General features: G+C 40.6%; 1 protein-coding gene across 16 annotated transcripts in view; it reads right to left on the bottom strand.

The window, feature by feature from the left end:
* The window catches only part of LOC110840060 (Calcium-independent receptor for alpha-latrotoxin), a 450850-nt gene that overhangs the window by 56947 nt on the left and 373570 nt on the right, over positions 1 to 20333 (bottom strand). The gene's annotated exons all lie outside the window — the stretch shown is intronic.

Here is a 20333-nt window from a genome sequence, read left to right as displayed (position 1 = left end):
ATTTTCATCTACCGAGTAATCTTGTAAGGCGCGCTAATTTATTCGAGTAACAAAATTACCAAAATATACTACAGGGCCTTCTTCTTTATTACGCTGTCTCCTTTACAGGAGGTTGGCGACATATTGTGAACAGGATCCTTCCATCCTTTTCTCGGACTGGGACCTGTTCATATACGTTCTTGGCAGATGATCCAGAAGTGGTTTGCCATTGCCTTCTTCTGTGTGTGAATGGAGTAATTGTTGGGATGCCACGGAGAAACCGGGGAAGCCCCCGGAGGAAAACTCCGTGTTGCCTAGACCACGGCCTTGCCCAACACAAGTTATAAATTCGGGCACCGCCGGGAATCGAACCCGAGACCCCAGGATTACAAGGCCAGCGTGGCGGTACTACAGGCATAGAAACTTCGTCCTTCGAGATCAGCCAGTGCTGGGTCAAAGCCCCTAACCGAGGACGGAGGGTCCTGCTTGATCAGGAAAATCGCACACCTCACGGGGATGTGATAGACGAGTATGGAGCCGTGGTGGAATTACGATTAACTGAGGGAAACCGAAGAAATCGGACAAAACCTGTCCCCGTGCCACTACAACGAATCGCCTTGAAGTCACTCGGGTATAATGCCGGGTCTCCGTGGTTGAAAAGCCAGCACTAGGCGCATCGCCGCTATATACGACTAATCAGGTATTTTTCAATATCTTATTTCCATTAATTACAACCCAGCTATTTTAATTCTTCCGTCGATAACTTCCATTGTCGGTCTCTTTTCGTTCTGCGCAATTCAAAATCACCTTCAAGCAATTCTCCTACTTTCAAACTTGCAAAACTTATTTATTAATCACTAGGCCCATGCCAGGAGCTGTTTAGATCTCTTTGTATAACTTACTTTGTGAATTGCAATGTCGATTAAACCTAGCCAACAGGGCCTAATATGCGGGTCTATTTATGTCAGAACTCCTAGTTCGCAACAACAGAACGCGAACGACTGTTTGTAGCGTGCCAGCGAGCAACTGAATGCATATGATTTACCATGACCTCTCACCTTATGGTCGCAATAATTTGTGACCTCAGAGCGACAGAAACTAAGCAAATGTAATATTAACAATGCATATCCAAGTCTCTGTTAAAGCTGTCATTTACCAAATTCCCAAAAGAGTGTGCATGACTTCCAGATCATCCTTAGCTACAGTATGATATACATTTTTAACGTGAATTCACTACTGTAACTCCACATACAAACCGCTTCAGACTTTACAACACTTTTATATTGCCTCTCCATCTTTTTAACAGGTCTCAGAGGTAGTTTGGTGAATAAAACAAAGAAGTCTTCCAGAACAAAGGGTAGGTGCAAGACTCTCTTCTTACAGCACAATGCAATCAGTCTGTTGGGTTTGTTCTGGAAGAAATTCAAATCAAACAACGAAAACTTCATTCCACTGAGAAAAGAACTATTCTATTCCAACTGGAGGCCAGAAAGAGGTCTGCTCTGTTCGCACAGAGTCGGCTTTAGCCCTATTTTATTTCTGTTTCAGCCAAAAGCCAAGGTTTCTTTCCAGTCGGTCAAAGTGAATGACTGAATAATACACTCTTCTTTCCACAACACTCACATTATATCGTACGTAACAATCTTCTCGCGTCATCAGACTCTTAAACAATTTCGACAGCTGATGCGGTGTAATAGCGTGGCGTATTACCTTCACCATGCACAGATGTTAATACGAAAGTATTTTAATTCTTCATGAGGCGAAGTGAGTAATTGTGGAAATCTGAGAAGCTTCCCCTGTTCCGCCAAACGAGCTCCTGGGCGTTATCTATACTACTCCTGATTTCAATAGTTACTATGTAAGAACTGCCAGAAATTAACTAATCCTTTCAGTCTGACACACAAATTACATTGCAACAGCTCACTTACCCCATTACGGCAATTATTTGGTGTCAATTTGAAAACTTGCAATTTATTTAGCATTTACCCAAGTAAAATTTATAATGATGTAAGCCGGTAGATGAGTAGACAAGAATTAATATGAGTTTCTGAGTGTTTAACAATAGCCAGGGCAGACGAGGTCTTAAGCACTTCGATTAACACCCACATGAAAACCCCCCTAAACGTTTACTCTACATACGAGGTGCGATCGGAAAGTTTCTAGACTGCGCGTATAAAAACCCGTACACTTATCTCAGGTATTAAATTCATCCATCACCCTCGAAGTAATTCCCCTGGGAGTGAACACAACGATCCCAGCGCCGCTGCCAAGCCTGGAAGCATCCCTGGAAATCTTTCTTTGTCAGCCTGTCAAGCACCATCTGCGATTCTGCCTGAATCTCTTCTATCGTCTCAAATCTCTTTCCCTTTAGCTGAATTTTCATCTTTGGGAAGAGGAAGAAGTCACACGGAGCTTAGAAAGGAAGTTGGGGTCGGTTCTTGCAAGATCTTTGAGCTCCTGACAAACGAGAAGTCGATTCTGCTTCTGGTCCTCAGACAGGAGCCTTGGCACAAACTTGGCTGCGATGCGTCGCATGTGGAGTTCTTCCTTTAGAATCAGCTGACAGGTCCCATAGCCTATCCCAACAATGTCGCACAAGTCGTTGATGGTACGACGTCGATCTTCGTGAATGGCCTGCCGAATCTTCGTAACATTTTCGGGCGTTGTGCTCGAAGATGGTCGTCCAGAACGCTCGTCATCATCGACAGAGGTTCGGAGATTTTTAAAACGTGAATGCCACACAAAAGTTTGTGCACGACCCATTGCGGACTCCCCAAATGCTTGCTTTAGCATTTCATAGGTTTCCGTAGCCGTTTTGGCGAGTCTTTGGCAAAATTTGATGCACACGCCATTCCGAAATCGCAGGAGGGTCGGTGTAATGCACTACCAAAACGCCCGTAACTAAGAAACAAATGCTAATTCGATGATACCGGCTGGCACACTGATTCACTATGAATGTAGGCCGCACCCTCTAGCGGCAAAAGCTCGTACTACATCCGGTTCGCCCTCTATTGACACAGTCTCGAAACTTTCCGATCGCACCTCGTATATGTGCTCCTTGGACACTCTTCAACACGATCTCATACCAAAATCTGGAAAGTGTGGAGCTGTACCTCCGCGGCAATACGTGATATTTTGGTACAGGGTCAACTTATCGAGTAAAGGCGACAAACCTTAAGGCTGAATATATAAACCCATGAAAAGGACTATTTTGTACGTTTCAAGGGACTGGCGTGAGCCAGTGCTATACCACACCGCAGACGAATGCAGGCTTCTGAGCATATACTCGATAATAAACACATTCATCTCTATCAGCAGGGGGAAGAGAGGGTATTTAATGTGGGACTACGAGGGTTGAGGGTATATGCGATGGTGGAGTATTGGAGAATGGGGGTAAATGAGCTGGATATTGTAGTCGTTTACAGACGGAGATGGAAAACTACTATTATGGCTGCAAATGCATTGTGCATAATAAATAAAATCCTGTCAAATGCTTTTACATGTAGACTACTTTCTGGCTTCAACGATAGTCCTTCTAAGCTGCAAGAAAAGATGAGGCGACAGAGCGATTTATTAATCGCGGGGCTTGACACTTCACCTCTCGATTTCCTCCAGTCGAAAGTGACGACAATTTCATCAAACGAATTATGTAGTTTAAACGCCATGACAAGTTGCACTTGAAGGTTCTACTGTGTGATCTTAATAGTCAGTCTCTGTAGGCATTCTGTTCGTTGTTCGATTATCAATGAATCTGTGTCAACTACCGTGATATTTGTAACATAGAATAAGGCACGGTACGATGACAAGCGAATGACGAGCTGCGGGAAATGTGAAAAGAACAGACAGCTTTGAATCTTGTCTAAATGATACTTAAGAATGGAGTTCGTAACCCAAAGAAAACACTTCATAGTTTCAAAAAAAAAAATTGTTATAGAATGTTAATTCAACTGGTGGTGAAGGTGCTACCACAGGCCCCGACATTTTCTTCGACAGACTGAGAAAAACCATGATAACCTCATTAACTAGTCCTCGACTTTCCGTTGTTAAACTTTTACTTCTCAAAAAGCTATGAACGCGTATCGCATTCATCAGACACTGTATGGAAACACGAGGGCACCTAACGCTGGCTGCATTTGAAATAAGGCAAAGATAACATGGAAGAGTTAACTATAATGGAAAGTGTAGAACCTATTGAAAAATTTGGCATCCAGAATACCGAAGCCTACTTCATAAACGTGGCCTGCAAATGTGTAGTATGTAGTGAATTGTTTTTAGATAAACTCAAATGGTGGGTTTTGTGCTGGTAACAAACATTCAGTTTCCATAGCGATAAAAAGTACTGAAAAGTAGAGCATGGTCTTGTTAAATACCCTCTAGTATGGAGTTGTGGAATAAAAACAAAACAAATAGGTAGCAGTAATGTGTGTACGTTATTTGAATGTGAATTCATGAACAAATCTTGCAGATTCTTTTTTTGTGATTTATGAAATCTGGAACGTTAGGCCAGGTATTTTCTGCAGACCTAGAAATACACTAATTAGGAGCCAGGAAGAAATTCGAAAGGATTAAAAATATGGTTAAACGCCGTGGTCCATATTACACACGGGCGCATCACGTCTTGTGAATAAGGACTGGCAGATCGCGGCGTGTTCGTTCATGTTAATCAGGACGCGATACGTTATCGATTTTAAACAGGCTTCGACTTCTTTGTGAAGACCCAATTCATCGTTCAGCACAAGTGTGTGAAAAAGTGTTGCAACGACTGTCATAAAGGGAGCCTACACGATGGTTTCACATTACCAATTACGCCAATGTAAATTTTCCATACTTTTCTACCTGTGACCGGAGTAGTTTCCGGTTTAGCCGTTAGATGAAGTTGAAATCTACGAATCATAACTGCAAGCTGCGAATCTGGAAAAATTGTCATACAGGAACACGAAATGGAAAAGTTTCAGAACAATACTCGGCGCCACTTTGAAACTGTATTGCAATGGCGACCCACTGCCCAAAGAACATGCAGCCTCGTGTACACAAACCCTCGCCAATCGCGGACTTCAAAAATCCACGGTTTTACATTTGTTATCAGTTATGACATCCGTGGTGTTTGATTATAAGTATCTGCGGTTTTTATTTGTGTACACACGGAAAGAAAAGGTTGCTTAGTACCAAGAGATGCTGGAGGAATGCCAATAATGGCATCCAAAATCAATTCTATCGCTTCCAGGTTACTACTAGATCAGTCTTTTTATGAAGTCTTTTATGTTTCATGTTAATGTTATTTGGCCTGCATATTTCTTTGCCTTTGCTGAACGACGGAGGCAGTATGACCTCTGAAACGTTGGTAGACATCGACCAGACTACACAGCGCAACAACCCAGAAGGCAGAAATCTACACACTCACCGCTGTGAAAACCTCAAATCTTACAAACTGATGGCTGTTAACAGCGGTCGAGGTGTCCATTGCGCTCAATTTCCCATAAGGCCTTGGTCTTGCCAATTGCGGTATTTTTAAGCAACGAAACCACCGCTGTTGCGACAAATTTCTGCAACTTAAAATATATGAACGATTCTATGAGCACGTTATCAATCAGAGTTAAGCAAAAGTACCAGAAACTGTAGAAACATCACCACTAATAATCATTTCCTTGTGGTTAGAAAAAGTATTACAAAATGTTCAGATAATACCAGAAAAAGCAGTTACCCTGAGTTCGGGTCCAACTGTCCGATCACGGATAGTAATATGTTGCATGAATCGATTACCGCATAGCATCCGTCCAGCTTCATTCGATAAATGGCTTTATCTTGTGCTGATGAACAGATGGCTGACACTGACATTTAGATGGTCTATCTACCCATGCAATATCCTGACCCCTGACACAGCTTGCACGCTGGGCCGCAAGCCCGTTCCATCTCCATTTACAGTTTTCTGTATTCTGACCCACACAATAAAAAAGTTGGCTATATTGCGCTTTCGTGACAAATGAGTTTCAATTCTTGCCCGTAGGTTTTAGCGGCTGGAGTTCAATGTATTAACGCCGGCTTTAGGGTGAAAGTAGCATCGAATGTTTGGTGTTAACCAACGTTTCGACAAAATGAATTCCAACTTTACAATGAGCTTTATTCTCATATTCATTTCATTAATAGCCTCTAAACACATAGACGCGGTGAAATACGTTTAGGGGCATTTGTAAAAATGCCCAAGCCTCGTCTGTTTGTCCACTTTTATTAATATTTTCATGTTCAACTTCATCTCCACATAGCTTTCCCACTGATGTCGGTTTTTCAAGCAATTTTAGAGACAGGAGTAAGCTATGCCAAGAATTGTCGGTTTAAATTCAAGTCTCCGCACTTCAACGGATATATTTCCTACGCAATAAAATAATATAAAGGACAATTCAGAGTGGATACAGCGACGTATTCAGGAGCGACAATGTAGCTTCAAGAATGATGATTTAAAATGTACTCAGACGTGTCGGTTTCTGGTGACATAATTAGGCCCCCCTACTTCCAATATGTACGGCACACTAGAAGAGTGGGACCGCTTTGAACACCACCTACGGCCAAATTGCAGGGCAGCAGGCTCCAAATTCGAAACTTTTAACGATTGTGAGAATGTCGAGGAGCAAGAGAGTAAGGGGCTGACGGAATATTCCGGAGGAACGATAGAACGGGGGATCCGGGAGAATTATAAGAATGCACTGGGGCGGGGGGGGAAGCTCCCAAAAGAACGACAGAGTGGGAGATCCTGAGGATTATAAGATTGGATTATGGGGGGGAGGGGGGGGTTGCTACCCAAAAGAACGAAAGTGTCAGGGATCCGGGAGAATTATAAAAATGGACTGGGGAGTACCTAAACGAACGACAGAGCGGGGGGATCATGAAGAATTATAAGCTTGTATTATGGGGGGTTACCCATAAGAATGACAGAGAGGGGGAAGAGTGTAATAATTGAGAGGCGATCCTGTAGGTACCCAAAAGAACAAATGGGAGTTTCGGGAGAATGATAAGAAGAAGGAGCGTCATAACAACGGCATTTTATAAAGTACGGGAATGTTCGAGAGAGCATGAGGTCATGAAGCGTTCATAAAGGACAATGAGTGGAAATCGGAAACAAAACTGTCATGGGGGAGGGTAATAATGAAACAGAACGTCGGTGTTAGGAAAAACATGGCTACCTTAAACTGCGTTCAAAATAGCAGCTGTACTGCTAGATATGAAAACAAATCACGTAGCAGAGCAATACCTGATTAAATACATGGAAAAGTAAATGATATATAATAAGGATCTAATAGCATAATACTTGCTGATATAATAGACATAATATGTAGCAGGTGTGTGTATAATAAGGGGAGTTGGCCTGGACGGAGCACAGAACTGAGTCACTCAGATGATTCATGACGTTCAAGTGGTACAGATGCAATTACTATGATCAGGAGACAGATGCAGTCAACAAGTTCACAGTTCTCAATTGGAGTCAAACGACAGGATCATGCAAAGGAGTCCGGCGAGCACAACAACCTTTTACATAAAACGACTTTACTCACACTGGCGACTGATCGACAGCTCATGAACCAACGCAATGTCCTCTCACTTAACGCTGATGGTTGATACTTCATATTCTACGTGTACCCAGTTCGAACTCTGTAACTGGGTTAACACTGGTAATCTTTAGTGTGGATTTAGGCAATAGGAACAGCTCCTTTACAGTACCTGCTTACCCGTCACGTAGCTACCACAAACACTTAACAGTCTAAACCATAAATACGAGCCCATTTATTCGCCCATACATCAATCAACCCATCTCATTCATCGCGCCTGACGTGAAAGTTTACAGTTTATCTTAGCATGTTCAACGTTGATGGAAGAGAACACGTGTGCCTCCCTCTCTTAAAAATATCAATGCTCTTTACTTCAGGTCTGCTCAGTTATTTTCGTTCCGTGGAATGATTACTAGTAGGAAGACGGGTGTGTGCTTAATGTCCCGATCAGAACTATGGATGCATATCCGCGCTTCTACACGTTAGTGGTCAACGGGAGAAGGGAATAGGGATAGGTTGTTGAAACGTAGCAAATACGAGTGGTCTAATTAACAATTTATTAATATAACAGCAACAAGGGTTTCATTCAATCAGTGCTCATAAATGGAAAATATGAACCAGAAAATGATTGTTACGAGGCGTCTCATTTTAGCACTTAAAGGGCTGATGCCTACAGTGATGTTAAGAAATATGGTAAAATTATCAGTTGCGTTGATGAGACACTTCAGCTTACTAACACCCACAATCTTAAATTCGGACACTGGGCTTATAAACATTGGCGACGGGAATATGAGGGCCTAATTTGGATGAGACGTACGGAATATACGAACACCACGAACAAACGTTTTATTGTTTCATTTCAATTATAATTAGAAACGGCAGGGTTCGTGATTAAGGAAACACTTGCATGGTTTGTCTACATGCATAATGAAATTTAACTTTCCTAGCGTTTTTAATCAAGCCGAGAAATGAAATTCTGAATATTCTAATGGCCGGAAGAAACAGCTGAAGGCTGAGTAGTGGCTCAGTTAGTTAAAGCAAATTTCTGCGGTACTCCAATTCAGAAAGACCCAGCTTTTGCACTTGCATGAGTTTGATATTATCAATTACTACTGCATTGTTCGCAACGTGTACGATTGTCAACACTACGTACAGAATAAGACAGTGAGATGTACTTGCATTTCTCTGCTTCTCTTCGCTACTTGGGCAAGAAATTAACTCCTCTGTTTCCTTTCTACACCTTTTTACGACACAGCACATTTAATCGGGTCCTTGAAACCAACTGCAGGAAAGCCTAAGATTTTATACCACAAAAAACTTCTCTACTGGACTTCGTCTTAGATACCAGAACCCAAATCATCATCATAATTTTGCTGCAGGGTTTCTTCTTGGACATCGCCCATTGTCAAAACCAAAAAATATAATTACATTTACAGTTCGGTTCACGTTCATAAATTCACAGAGCCCACTGCATGCTAAAATACCTTCACCGTCGACTCTGAACCAAAAAACAAAACGACATCTATGGACTATGGCTTCTAAGAACCAAATGCGCCAACCCCTATCATAAAGATGACACAGAGTACGAAGCTTTGGTAACATAATAATTGTTAAGCAAAAACATAAGTATTTCGAAGAGAAAAACCTGCCCCAGTGCCATTTTACCAATCAGAAATCTCACATTGACTGACGTTGCACCTCCACAAAAAGTTACCTCCTGACCAGTCGAACGGAGCAGATCGTAACAAGGTTATCTACAATGCTAGTTTAACGCTACCTCTAATCCTATTTCCCTAGTCTTTGGTTAGGGTGTACGTAATGAACCGAATAAACACAAAGACCGATACACAACGCGTTAAACAAAGGCAGTGTGCAACTGCTTCCTTCGCAATCCTCTCCTACTTACTTACCTTCAATTATTATTGCACAGTCTCATTCGAAAGTGAAAGCGTCGTTAAATAACCAAAGAAATGATACATTCAGACATAATATTTATAAATGTGTTCAGCATTTTTATTTTAGTGATCAAGTTAATATAAGATAAATTCAAAACTTCAGACTTCGGAGGTGAGGCGCGTCAAATATGGGAAGTTGTCCAACATTTCGGCAAACATTTCAATCGCCATCTTCAGGGTGAGTATGTAGGTGGGCGTTTTCTTAAGCCTTATATAGGGCAGGCAATACTGCATGTTTTATACACTGAACTCCAGCCAAGAAAACCTAAGGACAAGAACAAAAACGCAAGCATTTGCTGCTTTTTAACTCGAATTATTTCAATTAACTGGTTTCTGAACCAGAACCTAATAAAATATCACTAAAGTACCGTACAGCAAAAACTAATTTTCGCTTCCTGGTGTTTTTTCCCTTCTTTTTCCCTGAAGATAGATGCAACATTGTTCATTCGGCGAAACAAATTAAGAATAAACAAATACTGGAAACAACCGTTCAATTCATCTAGCAAAAAAAGATTAAAAATGGAGCAATATACTTGCAAAAGCATTCAGTGTCAACAAGTGAAGAATCCATATTTACACGATCAACAGCGAGTAATTGGCTTCAAAACGCACATGTCAGAAGGGGCAGCTGCGTAGTTCAATGCGATAACGTAATAACATTCAATTAATGGTCCAAGAAACCGCAATGAAGCACGGCTTTGCGCCGAGCATGTCCAACTCGAGAAATCAATTCCCTTCCTGTCGTTTATCCAGTCACTCTCTCCATTCGTATCCTGCCACAGTACTTTAAAGAGGGGGGGGGGGGGGGGGGGCTTACAGTGCGCTTCGAACTGTAATTAATGCTGGAGCATGTTTATGTCTTTGTTTAAAGTGATAAACCGTATGTGGCCACCCTATCGTAACGATGCAAACTATAAAATGTTTGACACACACACAGTTCTGCATAAATCCCAGTGGCCAGGTTCCCATGGCGCCTAAATTTGTCGTCAGAGAGCCCTGAATGTCTGCATATTACGTATAACAGTTTTGTATATTTGTGTATTAGTACATAACATTTTCAAATTCGTGTAATGGAGGAACATTCATAATATGGTTTTAGTCTTATCTGCGAAAACAACGGCGATTTCATGACATAATATTTCAAAAATATTACTTCCACCAAAAAACTGCCCGCATAAAATAATATAAAAACATTTTACCGAAGTGGAAGAACGTAGCATAAAAATTAAAATCATTAACTTATCTTCGCTTAATCACGAAAACTGGTAACTTTGAATTATACTTTTATCTGCATTGAATTATTAATAATTTATTCCACATCTTATTGTCAGCAGACTAACTTATCTACACACGGAATGTAATAAAGAAATATATATGCATGAATGTTAGCAATTAAATACGCGGTATAGAAGTAAATATAAAAAGATGGATATGGACGAATAAACAGTCGTTTGTTTCAGAGCATTGTTTCCACAAAGCATCACATAAACATACAAATTGAGGAATGTTGAGTAACAAAAAATTAATATCATTACTTGTCTTCGTCTAATTAAAGAATATGATACTGACACTATTTTATGTACCAGAAACTCAAATATGAATTTATCTCCAGATTATAACAACAAAATACACTTTTCTTAACAGCTTTGAAAAAGCAACAACTCTTATAATACTATGCCTTAAAGCCCAAAACCCCTTACAGCAAATAATCACCACACCATGGCGCCGGTTAAAATAATACACATTTATAAATATTACCACATAAGGCCCGAAATACCTTAACAACAGTAAATGTGCACCAACAGGTAGTAACATCACAAAAGAAAAGTGACTGAAATTGACAAAATTATGTAAGGCACAAGAATTCACAATAAAGCAGCAAATGCATTTCAAGGTTGTGCAAAAATGAATTTACTCCCCTCGTACTTGCACAAAGCATAATCAATCAGACATGCAGAGCGTAAACGATTGTATTCGCAGTACTTCGCATACAAACGCGTTCCAAATGACTTTTTAAATCAAATGGCAAGCCCGCTGCACACGCGGTTATGCAAAGAGTGCGTATAAATCGAACGGCACTATACGCATGCACGCACAGCCTAGAAATAGGCCTATACATACATGAGCGAATATAGTATTTTATTTCGGATGAGTGTTCCTTCAATAATCAGCTGACAAAGATTACTTACATTATATTAGGACTACACATCAGCTCACAAACAAAATGTTGATGTAAGTGATTGATAAATTCATCAAAAAATCAATATTTTCTAAATGAATTTCTATCAAACGAAGCTTCTCACTCAAACAACAAATGTAATGAGACCTTCACACAGCCCTCTCCCCGACTTCGAAGTACGGCCCTTATCATTTTATACGAAGCGTTGGAATTCAAAGCACAACACCTCACAAACTTACACACGAAACATCAAAATTCGGTGCAGAAAACACACACACATACACCTGACCTGGGTATTACAGAGAACGGGCTAGTTCTTTGAATTATTCCTCTTGTCAGTTCGTATTACAAAATTCAGTATTAACACAACAGACAGATTACATATGTGTATTTTGGATGTGATATAACTTATTTAAAAAGGCAGCCACATCCTTCCATTTTGCTCGTCATTTTTCTCGCTGTTTATGGCGAAGTCGTGCTGAAATATTGCACTGTATCCGGGTGCACTTCCTTCTTCAACTTCCCTGTCCAACCCCATTAATAATTCCACCACCAAACTTACTCTTCTGTGTGGCAACATCTACATTTCATGCAAACACGGAGCTCAGTCTGTAAATGTTCGCTAAAAAATAAGAAGAACGGTCTGGCATAACTGTAACTTTATTTCCATCACTGTATTCTGCGAATATATAGTCCAACAACTCACGAGCCTAGTTTCCATTTCTCTCTCACTATGTGTAAAAATTTGCATAAACTTTCGGTGAACTGGGGCGTCTCTACATATTCTTTCATCTTCTACTTATCAGGACGCGACTAATCAGTAAGTAAAACAACCAATTTACCACCAAAATGACTAAGACTCCACTTAACGCGGAAGACGACGTTAGATAAAAAGTTATCTTTAATACGAAATCAAAAGACTGGCATATCAAGAGGAGGAAAGCAACGTTTACAGACGCATCTGAATCAACAGCGCCATAATGCATCAACTTCATGCGGGTCTCATGTGTAACCGATTAACCAACTCCCTGATGATGAAAACCAAAGACTCATCATTAAGAATAAAGCCGGAAGATCCTGAAATATTAGAATCCAGTCCACATCCTCAAACAATGTTTATACAAGATCAATTTTAATATTGTCATCTATCACTTTACCGGTTTCCTAGGACACCGCTTACCAACAAGTTACGCAGAAAAAAATATTGTGCGCATTTCTTGTTTAACCCATCGTACAGACAAAGAAAACATATCATCATAATTCGTTCAGCTATCCTAACAATACAAATCTATTTCAAATTCTTAGTTTAAATGTTTCAAACACTGTAATTTACGTTCTGCTTCAACAGAAGTCTTGTATAAAAATAGTACTGGAGCAGTTATTTTGTATTAATCACTGATGTTGCGAGACGTAGACTGGATGAAAACATTCTGTATTGTGCAACTCCTGAGCAGTCCTAGATTTATATTTTATTTATTAATCGCATGAACATTTAATACTGTTTTTACCAAGTGTTTACATCATGAAGCACTATAAATAGGGTCAGATGATACACGCCCACAAGCGCAAATTAACCCAGCACTCGACACACGTTCTAGTCTGACGTGTTCAAAATCTGCCGATGTGAAATACCTTCACTTACAAGGTTCGGCTAATGCAACAAAAAAAGCTTTTGTTGGTTCAACAATGGCGGACTACGCAGGTTTTGTTTCAGGATCCATAGAACGAATGCCACACAGTTCTCCGTGTTCTCCGTCGTATTGGTTTTGTTTGGAAGGAGGAAATAGAAGATAGCCATGAATCAGCCCACAACAATGGGAGAAATTACATTCTCACGGCCATGCTACTCTCCGACATCCGGGGCAACGAACACTTTGCTCGCATTACAATTCCTAAATCAATATCTGATACTGTCTCCATTTTACCTCAAATCTACAACTAAAGTTACAGAAAGACCCAACCAAAACACAACACATACAAACGGGGCACTATCAGAACGTCAGACAGTCGTATTCGTTCCTTGCTATTCTTCTGAATTACCACTTCCGAATTTATAACTTGTGTTGGGCAAGGCCGTGGTCTAGGCAACACGGAGTTTTCCTCCGGGGGCTTCCCCGGTTTCTCCGTGGCATCCCAATAATTACTCCATTCACACACAGAAGAAGGCAATGGCAAACCACTTCTGGATCATCTGCCAAGAACGTACATGAACAGGTCCCAGTCCGAGAAAAGGATGGAAGGATCCTGTTCATATGGACTTGTCGTCAGACAGAACACTAAATAAAAAAATAAATACACAATCCTTACCAATTCACAAACGCTATCAGTCTCTCGTGAAAGATGTTTCTGCAAGTGACACTACACCCATCTACCTGACACAGTTTCAAGCACAAAAATTCACTCGTGAAGCAACTATACCTTTGGTTTTTGAACATTTACATTTTTCACGCCTACATACAATTCAAGTTTTCACTGGCTACAAATAATCATGTGACAATTCAGATTATTCAACAAACAAAAAATAAGGTACATGATTATCCGGATGCAAACACCACATGAAAATAAAATCATCTATCGGATTAATAATTCCATTCACTGACAGTTGTTAAAGGTTATAAAACCAAGGGTCTACATTTAGACTGTTCCCGTTACAACGATATCTTTATTCGTAGCTTGGCATACCTACAACAAAAATAATGCTAAGAATTTTATGCAATTTTGTACACAGGCCAAATTAAACATCACACCATTCTGTAAATATTAGCAACTAATCTCATTAATAATTTATTCCTTTATAAATGTGAAAAACTGAAACTAAACACCGGTAATTTCGTATCATACGCAGACCTCAACGTGTGACGTGTTAAAAATTATTTTTCACGAGATACCAATATGGCGAACGCGCGAAAGTATAAATGCTCGTTATATTTATAGCCTCATAATAAAACAAAACACAAGGAAATATATAAGTTTCGAAGATAATGTTAGGCCGTACGGGAAATAAACGGAACACTAGAGAGAATTACAGAATTAGAAATCATACAATTTAAATTCTCTTCGCTCATAAGTCCTAAGTAATTAAATACGGAAGGATGAGATTACTGGGACACCTGACACGCACTGGGGAACAACACAAATACAATTTCTGCTGGAAACCAGCCACCCCAGAACAGACATTACTCAAACCTGGAAAATGACGAGTGTGTTTAAATAAAAGCCACAGAAATAATATGGATGTGGAACGAAACATAATTCAAAATGTCCAATGATGGTATTCTGCGAAGATTCTGACTGCCTTTCGGGATCTGCGAGAGCACAACAGTTCTTGACTGGTTGTACACCCTCGGTTACAAACATCTTTTTTCATCCAGTTTATCTTCGTGGGTTTCCACTGTGGAAACAGCCACATGTGATCTCGTGGCCTCGCTGAGATCACACCCATCTGGCCAACAAAGATAACATGTTATCTCTAGTTCTCTCGCACGCAACAGCTCAGCTGTTAACCGTCAAAGGACGAAAATTATAATGCACTTTTTGTGGGAATAAACTGTCTTTCGTGAAAACTGCCTGTTCTTGTGCGTATGTTAGCCCCGCGCTGGGCATAATTTATAATACGGTCAAATTTTTCTAAGGAAGTTGCGAGATGCGACAGGCGGAAATGCGCAGTGCGCGGAAACCAGTAACGCGTGCAAGATTTCAATTAAGGTGGATGGAGCTGGTGTGTTGAAAACATTGAAAAACATACATCTGACTTCACACATTCACAAACAAACTACGCTGTTGTCCGTTCGTAACTAGATCATAATTCTTTAATTACGTGTTAATATACGTATTTTTCGTAGTCCTTGTGGCGAGAACATTGGTCCATAACGCTATTCTCTCTAAATACGACAGCGGTCACATTTCTGAGATGTTAAAATATCAAACTTCTTCAAACGTTCACCTCATCACGCTCTGTGCAAACCGGAAGACGACAGCTACTCCACTCCATGAAGGCTTGTGGAGGACATGAACGTATAACTATACAAACTGTCAAATTCGAGTCTACTAGACAGCGGCCCTTTAGGCAAGAAGATAGTTCACTTATCGCTTTCCGTGCAAATATCTTAATTGGTTTGTGTACCTATAAATGTTACGGCATAAGGAAAATGTTGCAATACTATTTTCACACGTTTTGTTTAAAAAAAATTAATAGACAACTCAGAACGTGATGTTGCACAAGAATCTTATAACGGAATACCAAGTAAAACACAGGTCACGGTCACAACTCAATACAGAGATACTTTCAAGCCCAAATACAAGCCGTTATTAATTTAAAAAATAATAATCTAGCTTCTGTCAACTAATTACAAATGAAAATAATTGGCCGGCACCTAAAAACATACACAGCATCTTACTTAAACATATCTTGCCCGCTGTAACATTCGCAGAGAGGGTATTCGGGGGGGGGGGGGCATTTATATCTGTTGTCATGTGCCAATAGAACTGCGGGTATTAACGAATAGGCTTAGTGCATTAGTAGTGATAGGGACACCCTCTGACAGGTACCCTAATTCATTTTCATTTAGCGAATGCAACAAAATTTGACACAGAAAACACAACAGCAAATAATATGTGACTATAACATCCACTGAAATTCCCCTGCACAGATTCACTGTCATAAATTTTGTACTAAAAACGTACAAGAACCAACAGTAATCTCACAAACTACAGCAGATACGCGACAAATCGAACATAGCTATGATGTTAACATAACGCAGGAATGAAATGCGCAGATATAATCAAATAAAAGCCATTAAAATGTGTCAGATATTCTGTTATGTACGGAAGCATAAATAACGAATACCCCTTCTTTCTCTGAACACATAAATAACAGCTGTACCCTTTAGCCATATGGCTGTGGGTATGTCCCGGGTCTGGGTCTGAGGGGGGAAACAGCAAAAAGAGAGAATGTGCCTGAAAGGAGGCACTGATGAACCAAAATAGTGCTTGAACCATTTTGTGAAGACCTTTTAACACAGAGTGGGGTTCTATTTAAAACATCTTATTTAGCATGAAACATGGCAATTCAAAAACTTGAAGTGTTAACAGCAAAAAGGTCTATTGTTACCTTCGGTGGAACCACACTTAACCAGATGGCTGGCTGGCCTTTCATCCAAGAACGGCGATAAGTATGCAGTCATACGGAAAGTTATTATTTATATATTATCCGGTGTTTTGTATGACTACAAGACTAGGTCTTTTTATCCTTCGTGAAGTTTACTCACTGCAAGGATTTGAACAGAAAGAGTTACTGAACTACCGAGACCTATGAGCGATTAACGAACACGTGGTTACATTAATCAAACAAATGAAGTTACAATGCAATTTGGTTTTTTTTCCCCGTTTTAATTTTTTTTGTGGGAATGCACCACGAAATATGGATACATCAAAATGGGTCTTATGGACGTGGCTGCGGTAAGGTGGGTTTGTTCTGAATTGGCCCGAAATTTGGTTTAGCTGACTTTGGCTCCACGTTCTAATTAAAAATTGCCTAATTATTCAATAATTTAGACCACTTATTTTTCCAAAAAAATTCAGATTTCGAAATTAAAACCGCACAAAACTTAATCCAACTTCTACATCTCCGCTTCATCCAACCGCCACATCTCCTGTGATGATCACGACCATGATGGTAACACCGAGCAGACTGGAGTGACGGTGACGTTCTAAGACTATTTTCAACAGAAATCTCGGCCGAGTTTCTTCGTGGTTTCCCTCAGTCCGGATGTCATAAAGCAGGCAGCGACTGCTCCTTCCCATTCCTGACCATCGTCCAACGTCACATGAAACTACATAACTTACGTACGCCCGCAGACACCTTGGTGCCCTCGGAAGCGTTTTCGGGTGCCCCAGAAACTCTAAGATTGGCAAACCTTGATTTATGTAGCTGAAAAGCTGTCGTAAGCACCATTACAACAACAAAGGGTGGAGAAAGCTCGTGTCTAAAGTTTGCAAATGCATGTGACATATTTGCTGTACTGAAACATGTTTCACTTGCACATTCTTTAGCGGGGGGAAATTCTATTCATTTCTGGTACGCAAACGATCACAGTCTGCAGCACTTATGGATATACTGCAGTACTTGAAGTTGTAGGCCAATAGAAACTTTCTACAATGATGAAGAAGAAGAAGCAGAAGGGGGCGGGGGAAGAAACTTTTACTGGCGCATGAATCGTTCACAACCAAAGACGAAAGCAAACTAGCAAGAAAAAAGTCGTTGTGCTGAATTTTAAAGTCGTTTAAAACTGTGCAGAATGCGGCAGTAAAACGTTCAACAACACGGCCGGAGTGGAACATTATATTTCCACCAGCTGTAATTAGCTCAACTTCAATAGCAATCACCAAAAAAACTGGCCTATGCGTTAAAACAAGTAGGATATTCCGCCACTGACATGACTTTACACTCCCATAAGATGTCCCATAGATTCATTATCAGCAAGTATGATTTCAGACATCCCATCTACGTCTAGGTCTACCGAACGATCCCTTCCCTTCGGGTTTTCTAACCAAATTCTTTGGCAAAGGAATGATTACATACCGGATATTGGCCTCGCGCAAAGATTCTAGTACCAACATCTTCGAAATGCTTTTCCAATCCGTCCAGTGTTTACTGGCACCAACAGAGTGAACCCACTGAGACATTATAAAGTTTGGAATTACTCCACCAACACTTGAAATAATTGTAAAATTTTCCCACAATTTACTAACTTTAACTACGCAACGTCACACCTCTACGCAATCCAGGCTTCGATATGTAAAGATGAAAACAGAAACACTCAACCCTGCTCGCCCAAGAAACCAGGTAGAGACAGAGCTTTCATTTCATGTAGTAAAAAGTCCAACAGTCGTCAAGGGTAACGGGTTTGGCCAATCACGTTGATTCAATATGGGGGAAACGTACGAGACTCCCTATCCCTAGTGATTACTCCGCAAACTGGTTGCGCGATGTGTTTGCTGTACGAATTACACGGTCCAACACTGGCAGGTCGCTCCTGGTTGCCTCTTAACACAGGAATTCCAAATATTGTTTCCACTTACTTTCCAAAAGTAAATGTTGTAATATAATGCCTTAAACCTTCACTAATGCAGGTTTTAAATTTTGGCATGGGCTCCACCTGATCAGAACACAGAAACTGCAATAGCGCTCCGAGCTTAAATTGGAAAAAAATTATAATTAAATGTTTTAATCAAATTCCAGCAAATTTAATTCTAAGCTTACACAGATGAATATTCACTTCGCTACCTGTACTAAATATATAGGCGTTGGGTGTGTGTCGCTTGTCTGACTAGGATTCCCCTACGCGTATGTGCGAGACTGGTTGGGGATTCTCCATACCGATTCCTCAATTGAGATTAGCCACTTGATGATTCTCCACCAAGTCACGCGTGCAGAAATACCCGTGGGCCTCCCTTTGAAGTTACCGTCATTTTTGTCCGATTTAAACTAAAGTTGTGTTACGATATACGTTTGTTAAACCTCCCAACGTGAATTAAAATCAGTTCAGCCGTTCTCGGGAAGTTAAAGACGGGCAGAAATACAAACATGAAAAGCAAAACCCCGATTTGCAAAACCTTAGTCTGTACAGGCTTCTTGAAATTAGAAACCTTTATTTCAGTTTCGCCTACCCACAGACGAAACACACGCTACACGATGACAAAAAATGGAAGGGAACCTAAGTATTGTCTTCTAACGTGCCATCTTAGAAGCCGAAACGACGATGAAGTAAAATGAAATGTCAAACAACGCAAGTTAATCCACTACAATGTAAATAATTTCAGACAAAAACTGTACATCGTAATTATAGCCTAACTAAGTTTGAAATTATAATGCGTCAGTAAACATTTACAAGAACCTTGGGGAGGTAACACTAACTGGAACCAGCATGGTTTTCTGTGGTCCTTTGAGGTTGCTATAGCAGTCAGACAACCACGAACTGACCACTTGCCAGGATTGAGGCGCGCCCTTTGGGTCGGGAGCCCAAACTCTGTTCTTAATCGGGTTTGTCACACCAACAGCCAAGGCTCGTCTTGTATTCATCTATTCAAATGAGCAGGACACTGCAGATGTTGGTGGCATGCGCAAAACCACGAGGGAACTCTACCCCCTAATCAAGAGTTTCAAACTATCCCACACTTTAGCAGCAGACATGCAAAATGCCGCAAGGCTTCTCAGAAATGGCCAACGGCCTACTTGTTTCCAGCATCTAGATATACAACGTAAGCACACCACCAAGAGCACACCTGTCGATTTCGGACTACTTTCCTTCGTTGACCATGTGACACTAATAAATTTCTTTAACCAATTCAATTGCTCTCAAAAAATATGCTGTTCTCGCGGCGGGAAAGAAGTTGATGTTAGTCTTCTGGGTTTTAACGCCGTGTGAACTTCAAGACTGATACCAACGTTTCGGAGGAATACACCTCCTCCAACTTCTCAGCACTGAAGATCGCGGCAGAACGTTCCTGCAAAACGCTGGTATCAACCTGGAAGTATACAAGGCGTTACAACCCAGATGAAAATTCCTTGGCACGATTCGCTGTCTTGTGTGTGCGTTTTTGCTACAACTAGGCGACCCCTGCGACCCGACATCACTGCTGGAACGCAAACCGAGGTCTAATGCTAAAACGCAATGTTACAAA

The sequence above is a fragment of the Zootermopsis nevadensis genome, unplaced genomic scaffold, assembly GCF_977971745.1.
Source record: "Zootermopsis nevadensis isolate Lab colony 2312 unplaced genomic scaffold, Znev_1.0 Znev_ptg000025l, whole genome shotgun sequence".
Lineage (NCBI taxonomy): Eukaryota > Metazoa > Arthropoda > Insecta > Blattodea > Termopsidae > Zootermopsis > Zootermopsis nevadensis.
The sequence above is the reverse complement of the archived record's forward strand: the minus strand, read 5'-3'. Positions and strand labels throughout refer to the sequence as shown.